The sequence below is a fragment of the Bubalus bubalis genome, chromosome 17, assembly GCF_019923935.1.
Source record: "Bubalus bubalis isolate 160015118507 breed Murrah chromosome 17, NDDB_SH_1, whole genome shotgun sequence".
Lineage (NCBI taxonomy): Eukaryota > Metazoa > Chordata > Mammalia > Artiodactyla > Bovidae > Bubalus > Bubalus bubalis.
Window position 1 is genome coordinate 66,491,849 of NC_059173.1, and position 11,625 is coordinate 66,503,473.

Sequence of the window (11,625 nt, forward strand, 5' to 3'; positions counted from 1 at the left end):
GTTGCCTAAAAAAGCCATACCTGGAATCACCCCTGACGTTCAGTTCAGTTCAGTATAATTGAGTCGTTCAGTCGAGTCCAACTCTTCACAACCCCATGGACCACAACACGCCAGGCCCCCCTGTCCATCACCAACTCCCAGAGTTCACCCAAACTCATCTCCATGGAGTCGGTGATGCCATCCAACCATCTCAGCCTCTGTCATCCCCTTCTCCTCTTGCCCTCAATCTTTCCCAGCATCAGGGTCTTTTCCAATGAGTCAGCTCTTCACATCAGGTGGCCAAAGGATTGGAGTTTCAGCTTCAACATCAGTCCTTCCAATGAATATTCAGGACTGATCTCCTTTAGGATGGACTGGTTGGATCTCCATGCAATCCAAGGGACTCTCAAGAGTCCATGCCCAGATGACAAGGGCAGCAGCCCACACGCCTTGGGAGCAAAACATCCCCACTAAAGCACAGGGTTCCTGTTTCTGCAAGTTGGGAAGAGCTAGTGAAATGCTTTGTTCATAACGTTTGTTTGGTCAGTCATGCCACTAAGACAGTACACAAGGAGGGGACTCACTGCATCAAGGGCAGGCACCCTCGCTGCTTCAAGTAAGTGGCCGGGATCGAAGGTTCAGTTGGAACGGGAACTTTCATATAGAATCCAATGGCCTGAGACAGCCTCTAATTCCTTCCTCCACTGCCACCTGCATATCCCCAGGGGACCAAGCAGAGCAAGAGGCGGGTCTGGTGTCAGCTGGGGCTTCCCCAAAGGAGAATGACCACGAGGCATGTGGTGGTTGTGATACTAACCAGGGTTCTTGGGCTCCTTAATCAATAGAAATTGACTAGAGACCAGACAAGAAATTCAGGCTAGACTTTACTGGGGCTCCTGCTGCAGTAGTGGGGAATGAGAACAAAACAGCAGGTTCCCTTGCTTGCTAGCTTCCTGGGGTGGGGTAGGTTGGTTCCTTATATGAGGTGAGGGCAGGTAGGGCCGTGTCTAGGAGTCAGGACAGAGGAACAGATTAGGTGTTTTGCCCACCCCTCCGATGACGTTGTGCAGTGGCCTGCTTTTGCTCCTGGCTCTTCAGAAGTGGCAGTTGAGTTTTTTTGGGTTTTTTTGGTACCATTTTGTCTATAATTTCCCCCAACTGTGCATGCAAGCAGTTATTTTTAGCCCTTGTAATTTCTTTATATTTTGTAGCTGGAGGAGACGTTTGTCCAGGTGCGAGCACTGCAGCAAAGCATCGCAGGTCCCAGCCTGTCTCAGCTGGATCAAAAGTCTGCTGAAACCTTGGCTTTTGCTTTTCCCTCCCAAAGTTTACACCCAAGCCTCACTTGTTAGCACTCTCTTGTGAGAAAAGGCCAATCCACACCCCATAAGCCACGGATGAGAGTCAGAATAAAAAGAGACTGTGCCCCAGTGACTCGAATAAAGATGGTCTGTATGGCAACCTCAAGCTGGCAGAGACCAAGGTCTCTTTGGCAGTCGTAAACCTGTCTAACCCCGTGTGTGCTTAATCACTCAAGTCATGCTTGACTCTGCAACCCCGTGGCCTGTAGCCCACCAGGCTCCTCTGTCCAGGGGATTCTCCAGGCAGGAATACTGGAGTGGGTTGCCATGCCTTCCTCCAGGGATCTTCCCGACCCAGGGATCGTACCCATGTCTGTTGCATCTCCTGCATTGGCAGGCAGGTTCTTTACCACCAGTGCCCCCTGGGAAGCCCAAGGCAGTACCTCAGTGGTTCTCAGACCACAAGCCCCAGGCCCCAGGCTTCCCTGGGAATCCTGCCCTGAAGCTTCCCGTTCATCCTCCTGGAGACTCAGCACTTCCAGCGGCCACACTGCAAAAAGAAGAGAAAGCAACAGCTTTTACTGCCCATAAACGTTGGTGTGCAAAGCAATTCCACCCAACCTGGGGTGTCACACAGATTCCCAAGCAAAGCAAGAGCAGATGAAGGAGGGAGCTGCGAGTAGGGGGAGCAGGAGGGGCAGGTGATCCATTGCTTCCTCACCTCCTCACCTCCTCACCTCCCTGGAGGCTCTCAGGAGGAAGCCTTCTCTCTCTTTGGTTTTCTGATGAATAGGTGAGGATTCTTAGCTGGCCACCTTAGAGTGAAAAAGATGATGCTTCTTCACACCTATATAGCATTTCACAGTTTTAAGAGATGTTTTTATCCACTTACTGAAACTGAGTGCACTTAAAAGGCATAGGATAGAGATGAGGCAGGAAGAACCACAAAAGTTTGTTACTTCTATTTTGACTACAGAGTTGATCTTGTCCTGTTGCTCTCTCTGTTAACATATTTTGGATCTGATTCCAGTGCACTTTTCGTTCATTCATTCTTTCTGTGCTGTTAGCGTGGTTCAACTGTCTCTTTGCTCCCCACTCCACCCCCCCATGCCAGTAATGAATGCCAGGACCAATTCCCATCTTGCTGCTGATTCCACTCAATTCCACATCCAGCTGTAGCACACCACCACCGTTTCCTCCCCCTCCCCCACCCTCCCCGCACCTGCTAGATATCTGTGATGTCATCAGCGTCCCAATCTCTTCAATACTTGCCCTCTATCTCAGAGGGTGCACCTGGAAACCATACATCCCAGTCTCCTCGCGTCCAGGTGAGAAGCACTCCAGGGAGATTTGAAAGCAAGAGAGGGGCTCCTCCTCTGGCACGTGTGTTTTGGCTGTGGGCTCCGTGTCCCACAGTCAGTCACAGCATCAGGTCCAGGGGCGGCTGTGAAGTCAGCGGTGGTTTCCTGCCCCCGGATCTGAGGACCATCATGGTGATCTCTGGAGCCAGGCTGCTGTAGTGTAGCCTGAAAACTCAGGGCAGCGCCACTAAATTCTCTCTTCTGCACAGCTAACAATTTTGCTCACACCTGATTTTCTTCCTGCTTGCAATACCCCTTTCTGCTTGAAAAGAAACCTCTTTCTACTTGAAATACCTTCAGCAGTGGTTCTTACTGGTCCTGGACCAGTAGCATCGCCATTATTTGAGATTCCATTAGAAACATAAATTCCTAGGTCCAGCCCGGACCTCCTGAATCAAAAACTCTGCCATTTGTGTTTCTACATGCCCTGCAAGTGATTCCAAGGCACCCTCAAGGGTGAGAACCATTGATCTATCACATGTTTATTTTACTGTCATAAATCATGATCGATACACACACACCTGCACAACTATGTGTTGCTTTCTTTATAACACAAAAATATAAAGTACTGTGTTTATGTAGAAAATTTGGAAGGATACAAAAAATGGGAATAAGGGGGGAAAATGACCCAGAATTCCATTATTGGAGTTAATTGCATTAACCTCTCTATTTCTCACTTTCGGTCATCTCTTGTGTACACATTTATGTGTGCGGTTATATAAGTGGTCTGTTTTGCATCTGTTTTTTTATTCATACATCGTTACATAAGGAGCATTTCTCTGAGCTATTAAATATGCTTATTTAAAGCCTACTTAGTGTTCCATGTTATGGAAGTACTATAATTAATTAGCCATTTTCCTACTGAAGAATGTTTATGTTGTTTCTGGGCTTTGCTATTAAAAACGAATGCTACATTGGATATTCTTATATAAAATGTCATCCTGTTCCTGGCTATCTCGTTGGCATGAGAGGATAAATTAGGATATGGCTGAGAAAAAGAGATGTAGTCAGGGCAGTGCTGGCCCCTCCCAGAGCAATGGCTCCTTGTATGCGGGGATAATACAGAGAAGTTATGGAATTTACTGGGTAGGTAAGGTGTCAAAGGGGCTTCTCTGGTGGCTCAGATGGTAAAGAATCTGCCTGCAATGTAGGAGACCTGGGTTTGATCCCTGGGTTGGGAAGATCCTCTGGAGAAGGGAATGGCTGCCCACTCCAGTATTCTTGCCTAGAGAATTCCATGGACAGAAGAGGCTGGTGGGCTACAGTCCATGGGGTCACAAAGAGTCGGACAAGACTGAGCGACTAAGCACATATACAAGGTATCAAAATGGAAAAGAAGAGAGGAATTTAAGAAAGTTTCTTTTTCCTGTGTTTGAGCTTCAGTGATGGTTGTGAGAACCAAACTATTTTAGAGGAAAGTAGAAGAAAAATGAAGTAAAGTTAAGTGATGATCCTTTCACTCTAAGAATCCACTGCAGAAGGTGATGCGTGCGTGTGCTTGGCTATTTATGAGGACACAGGACTTAGCCCAAACTTGTTTCTCACCCTGATCCAGAGCATGAGCCTGGGGAGGCTGGTGGGTCCTTGCAGAGGCTGGTGGGTCCTTGCAGAGGCTGATGGGTCCATTCACATACTGCCCTGGGGATTGTATCTCTGCTGGATGGGCTGAGGGCTTCCTCAGAAAGTTGGCCTGATGTCTGAGCACATTTATAGGCATTTCAGTGATAACTGCTGACTGAATAAAAGTGAATAAAATAGATGAATAGGGTATTTCTAAAAGCCCAGATGTGTAATATTACCTCAATGTCACATGATTTAAGATTCCCTGTAAAATCCCAAGCTTACAAATGGATCTGCTTTGCAACATGCATGGAACAAGTGGGTAGTCTTGTCTCTTTTTTCTGCTGCAGGTTTCTCTACAAATATTTACTGGAGACCTACTAGATTCCTGGTATTATTTTTAGGCAGCAAATAAAACAAAGCTCTTCCTGTCTTCAAGGAGGTTTTGTTTTATTTTATGAAAAGACAATAAATATTCAAATAAATTAATAGTGTTATGAGGGAATTAAGAGCTTAGCTTTACAGCATGGTGACTATAGTTAACACTGCTATATGGTATCTTTTTCAAAAATTTTTAGTGGTATATAGTTGATTGACAACATTGTGTTAGTTTCAGGTGTATAGCAAAGTGATTCAGATAAATATATATATATATATATATAATATTCTTTTTTAGATTTTTCTCCATTATAGATTATTGCAATATATTGAATATAATTCCCTGCACTATATACAGTAGGTCCTTACTGGTTGTATGGTATATTTGAAAGTTGCTATGAGAGTAGATTCTAAAAGACCTCTTTATAAGGAAAACACCTTTTTTTCTTTGTAACTATATGAGGAGATAGATGAATGTTAACTGGACTTATTGTGGTGATCAGTTTGCAGTAAATGTAAGTTGTCATTATGCTGTACATTTTAAGCTTGTACAGAGCTGTACGTCAATTATATCTCAAGAAGAGCTTAATTTGATCCATAATGACCAGGATGGGGAGAAATGTTATGTGCTTTTGTCATTTCAAAGTTCCAGCTGGAGCAGAAGCATGTCTGTCAGGGGAGGTAGCTGTCCTGTCATCAGTTCACTTGCAAACTGATGCACTAGGCATCTTAGGGTGTCTTTCACCTCGGACCTTCCGATGGGTTTGTAGTTTGGATAGAGCTGCAGGTTTTATGCCCTAGAAGGCTTCATGTGTTAGTGCCCTGGAGCTAGCAATGTGAGGTGTGGCTAGGTCTTGGCATGCCTTGCTTAGAAATGACACATCGTCAATGTCTAAATAATCAATCCAGTCAAGAACAATACATTTAAGCACACAGCTGTGGCGGCAACTAGGTGTTCTCCCAGGCTGATTCTTGTCAATCAGTGGCGATGGTTTAAACACTGTTTCGTATTCCAGTTTCCAAAGCAAGTAGAAGGTGAAGCAAGTGAGTGATTACTCTTTTGACACCATAAGGAGCATGCTACCCTTTGGTAGTATGTTTTGAGGCCAATCCATACTGTGGTTTATGAGGACACAGGAGTTAGTCCAGCTTCTTTTTCTGTCTGATCCAAGACATCAGCCAACGTGAAAGGATGGTGATTGATGCTGTCTGCCAGCAGCCCAGGAGTAAGTATGGTGGTCCATCTACCCACTCGCATCTCATCAGTGATGGTGCTGAGTCCTATTGAAGCCCTAGACTACAAAGGGACATAGCTTTTCAGTAACTGCACAGGCTTAGGAAATTAAGTATTATGCCAAAATGTTAAAAATGTGGTATGACCCTTTAAGTGGATGTGTGTGCAGGCTCAGTCATGATAACAAAGCCTTACTGGCTTACGGGGTAGCATATGAGGAAGGCATTGGACTCTTTGATGTTGTAATTCCTAGAGTCTAGGTTTGGGGCAACACTTACCAACTGCCTGGTAAAGAATCCTCCTGCAGTGCTGGAGACCTGGGTTCAATCCCTGGGTTGGGAAGATGCCCTGGAGAAGGGAATGGCAACCCACTCCAGTATTCTTGCATGGAGAATTCCATGGACAGAGGAGTCTGCTGGGCTACAGTCCATGGAGTTGCAAAGAGTCAGACGTGACTGAGCGATTAACACTTCCACTTTCACTACAAACTGCATGAACTTGAGAAGGTCAATTTATTGTGCTAAATATCAGCTTCTTTATATATATGTAAAATTTTACATAAATATTATTGTTTTGAACAATTATACATAATTTATGTTAACATGAATTGTATTATCATGTCAATATTTTACATAACTATATATTTCAGCCTAATAATCCCTGTTCTTCCTACTTTAGAGGGGTTTGATGAAGATCAAATGAGATCGTGCCGGGTGAGCACATCCTGAAGTGCGGGGCAAAAACAAGCTATTGCCATTAGTGTGCTGGGTGCAATGCAAGCTGCTTCTTTTCTCCCCTACCTTCCTTTCTTTTCTCAAAGAGGAAGCCATTCATGCACCAGAAAGAGCAGTTAAATTTCTAGGCTGCATGCTACTCTTGGTGAAATGATTTAAATCCATGTGTAAACAGAACATACATTTATTATGACTTGGGTCTAAACTGGGGAGGTTCTATATCCACACATGTGCAATCTCTTCTCAGCATTGAACAGCGAAAAACACTGCAGCCTTGTAAAAAACCAAGCCACCTTCTTCCCAACTCCTGACAGCTTGAATGTCCTTAAAATAAATGGGAAAGGTCCACTCTACACACCTGTGCAGTGGAGTTTTTATGAATCAGACAAATCTTGAGTCTCTCTGGTAACGTCAGCCGGGAGAGTAATGGTCTTTCTAAGCCTGACTGCTTCCTGGTAATTTACCCAGGCAGCTCTCCGGGCACCAGGGTGTGGAATCTCTATTTATTCACGCCAAGCAAACAAACAAACAAAAGTTAGCCCTGAGACCAAGTTAATCAAAATGTTTTTAATGGAATACTTGCAGGACTGGAGGCGAGAACTTGGAGCCATAACCAGGGGGCACAAATCATTTTTAGCCTTGTTAGAAGCATACAGAGCATGCTGCTGCTGGAGATTATTTCCTGCATAATTAATCTGCATGTCACCACCCCCACATTTACTCATTTGGGGGTTTGGAGTCCCATCTGTGGGGCCAGTTGTTAGGACTGGTGAGAGAAGACGCCCTTCTTTCCTTATTTTGAGAGTGCCCTGTGGTTATAGTTCAGGTGGAAGCAAATCACATAATCCTCAAGGCCTTTAGTTATTTGAAAGAGGCCAAATGGCTGATGCGGGAGGGCCTGTTACTTTCACGTTCGTGAAAGAAAGGCTGTGTGTATGTGTGTGAACATCTAGGGTGGTGGAGCTTTCAGGTCGTGAAGATACTGTCTAAGTGTGGAGGGAGAGGTCGGGAAGCAATGATGCCTTCGGCCAGTCGGGCAGTGCTGCATCGGTCCATACTGTGCCTTGCGGGTTAGAAAAGGCACCACTTGCTCAAGACATCTTGCTTCCATCTGCTGGAAAACTGTCATAGGAAGCTGAGTATGTTAGAACAAGACAGTTTCCCGCCACTTGCCAGAAAGCCGTCATAACAAAAATGCAAATCTATGCTGTCTTCAATGTAAAAGCCACCTCCTCAGAAGGGCTGCTCTTAAGTATCAGGTGACCTAAGCAATCGTGCATAACAGCACCGCCATCCGTGCAACATGTAGCAAGTTACAGGGGAACACTCACACAGAACCAGCTCATAGCATGTGCAAAAATAATTTCCTCGTGGCTTTAATAGCTGAATTTTTAAAATAGCAATACATATTTAATTAAATATTTGCATAGAAAGGGATTTTTAACCATAAAATTAATTTTAAATTACTGAGGAAAGTAGATAGATATGATGCTGAAAAGTTTAAAACCTCACTAAGTATGTAAAACAAAATAAACTAAAAGTCAAGTTTATTTTTATTTATTTATTTTTTTGAAAGTAAAATATTTATTTATTTATTTATTTTAATTTAAATTTATTTATTTTAATTAGAGGCTAATTACTTTACAATATTGTATTGGTTTTGCCATACATCAACATGAATCCGCCACGGGTATAGTCAAGTTTAAAACACAACTGAGAAAAAATATCTTCCACAAATATGACAAAGGATTAATCATAAACTGATACACTTTGATTAGGGAAAAAAAGGCAACAAGACCTAAAAACAATAGGAAAATTTGTCTATATTATTTACAAAAGAACCAATAAAATGGCTAATAAAATGTTTAGTTTTATTAGAGATAAATGAAGGAAAAATGAAAATGCCTTCTAAATACTCTTTTCCACTTATTAAATTAAAAATATATAAAGCGGTCACCTGGATGTTACAACACTTCTGCAAAGCAATATGGTATCTTGTATTAAGAATCTTTCAACTGGGACTTCCCTGGTGGTCCAGTGGCTAACACTGCGTTCTCAATGCAGGGGACTTGGGTTCTATCTCTGGTCAGGGAACTAGACACCACATGCTGCAGCTAACAGCCCCATGCCCACAACTAAGTTCACAACTAAGAACTCGTGTGTCACAACTGAAAGATTCTCAGATCAGATCAGTCGCTCAGTCGTGTCCGACTCTTTGCGACCCCATGAATCGCAGCACACCAGGCCTCCCTGTCCATCACCAACTCCCGGAATTTACTCAGACTCACGTCCATCAAGTCAGTGATGCCATCCAGCCATCTCATCCTCTGTCGTCCCCTTCTCCTCCTGCCCCCAATCCCTCCCAGCATCAGAGTCTTTTCCAATGAGTCAACTCTTCGCATGAAGTGGCCAAAGTACTGGAGTTTCAGCTTCAGCATCATTCCTTCCAAAGAAATCCCAGGGCTGATCTCCTTCAGAATGGACTGGTTGGATCTCCTTGCAGTCCAAGGGACTCTCAAGGGTCTTCTCCAACACCACAGTTCAAAAGCATCAATTCTTCGGCGCTCAGCCTTCTTCACAGTCCAACTCTCACATCCATACATGACTACAGGAAAAACCATAGCCTTGACTAGACGAACCTTTGTTGGCAAAGTAATGTCTCTGCTTTTGAATATGCTATTTAGGTTGGTCATAACTTTCCTTCCAAGGAGTAAGCGTCTTTTAATTTCATGGCTGCAGTCACCATCTGCAGTGATTTTGGAGCCCAGAAAAATAAAGTCTGACACTGTTTCCACTGTTTCCCCATCTATTTCCCATGAAGTGGTGGGACCGGATGCCATGATCTTCGTTTTCTGAATGTTGAGCTTTAAGCCAATTTTTTCACTCTCCACTTTCACTTTCATGAAGAGGCTTTTGAGTTCCTCTTCACTTTCTGCCATAAGGGTGGTGTCATCTGCATATCTGAGGTTATTGATATTTCTCCCGGCAATCTTGATTCCAGCTTGTGTTTCTTCCAGCCCAGCGTTTCTCATGATGTACTCTGCATATAAGTTAAATAAACAGGGTGACAATATACAGCTACATGCTGCAAATAAAGGGTTTCGTATACTGCAGTTAGAGATCTCCCACGATGCAGCAAAGATTGAAGATCCCACATGCTGAACCTCAGAAACCTGATACATCCAACTAAATATATATATATATATATATATACACATATTAAAAAAGAACTTTTCAACCAATAATATTATCCTTAGAATTCCAGACTCAGATCATCAGAAATATGCACATATATCAGGACAAAGTTTAAGTACATAATGATAAATTTGTATAATTATGTATTTGTAACTCTCAGAAGTGATGCCTAGGGAAAAATTCACGTCATGGAGAAATGCCCTTAAAAATGTCATTTGAAAAAAATAAAATGTGAAATTGCAGGTTCTGGGGATTCTCAAAGTTGAGGTTGGTGGATGGGCTTCAAGGAGTCTGAAACTTTCGGTGTACATGCATTTGCTTCTGAGGCAGTGCCCTGTGGTTTGCACCAGGTCATCCAAGACATTCGTGATCCAAAGGAGACAAGACGCTTCGGTACAGTGAAATCAAGCCAAAGCCGTCGACTCCTGGCATGAACACCTTCTCATCCCCTCACCTCTCTCCTGGTGAGCGAGGCTTGTTGTGCCAAGAATTGTCTGACTCTTTGCAACCCCATGGACCATAGCCAACCAGGCTTTTCTGTCCATGGGATTCTCCAGGCAAGAATACTGGAGTGTGTTCCCATGCTCTCCTCCAGGGGATCTTCCCAACCCAGGGATCGAACCCGTGTCTCTAATATCTCCTGCATTTGTAGGAGGATTCTTTACTGCTAGTGCATACAGACCCAGTGATGGGCAAGAACTGATATGGTTCATATTCTCAGGCAACTCAGTCTAGTTGAGAACATAGGTGTTAAAATAATCATTACACACACACACACACACACACACACACACAATGGAGTATTACTCAGCCATAAAAAGGATGAAATAATGCCATTTGTAACAACATGGATGGATCTGGAGATTATTATACTAAGCAAAGTGAGTCAGAAAAAGAAAGAGAAATACAATTCCACTTATATGTGGAATCTAAAATATGGTCCAAATAAACTTTTCTACAAAACAGAAACAGACACAGAGAACAGAGGGAGGGAGGGAGTGGGAGTTTGGGATTAGCAGATGCAAACTAGTATATATAGAATGGATCAACAAGAAAGTTCTGCTCTGTTGCACAGGGAACTCTACAGTACTCTGTAATGACCTGTATGGGAAAAGACACTAAAGAAAGAGTAGATACATGTGTGACATGTATACGTATAACTGATTCCTTTTGCTGTACACCAGAAACTGTCACAACACTGTAAAACAACTCTAATCTGAGTAAAAAAGGAAAAAAATAAATATTCAAATCCATGCATGATGGGGTTATAAATGGGCAAGAGCTTTGAAGCAAAATTCCAGGGTGCACGGGCACTTCTTAAACAAGATGATGAATGTGCGTCTAAAGCTTAAAATAGTACCTGGTAACACAAAAAGTGCACATCGGATGTCTCACAGGCTGGAGTTTAGTCAGCAAGGCAACTCGTGTTCACGGTCAGGACAGCTTTTCCTTTGACGGGGATGGCGTCCGAGAGCTCTAGGCTGGGGGCGCCTCAGAATCCGCATCTGGAGCTGGGGACCGGAGCCCCAGGGCTGAGCCATTACCCTGTCTGACCATCTCCAACAGGCCGGTGGCAGTGGTCTGGGGCCATTCCCGTCTCCTCTCCCAGGTCCGGAAGAGAGCTCTCGTGGGTCACCAAACAAGGGTAGAAAAAGGTGAAAAAGGTCCACCTCTCAAGTAGGAAAATCTCTAGCAATAGCATGGGGTAGCCAGCCAAAGCAGTGGCGTTGTCTCTGTGCTGACGGGCTCCTTTTTGTTTGCTAGAATCCCAGCCTCCTGAGGAGGGTAGAGGGAGGAGGGTGGCAGGGAGGAGGGAGGAGCCTTACGTCCGAGGGGCTTCTACCAGGGAAGCCCGGCTAACCAAGTCCTGGCCCCACCTATGA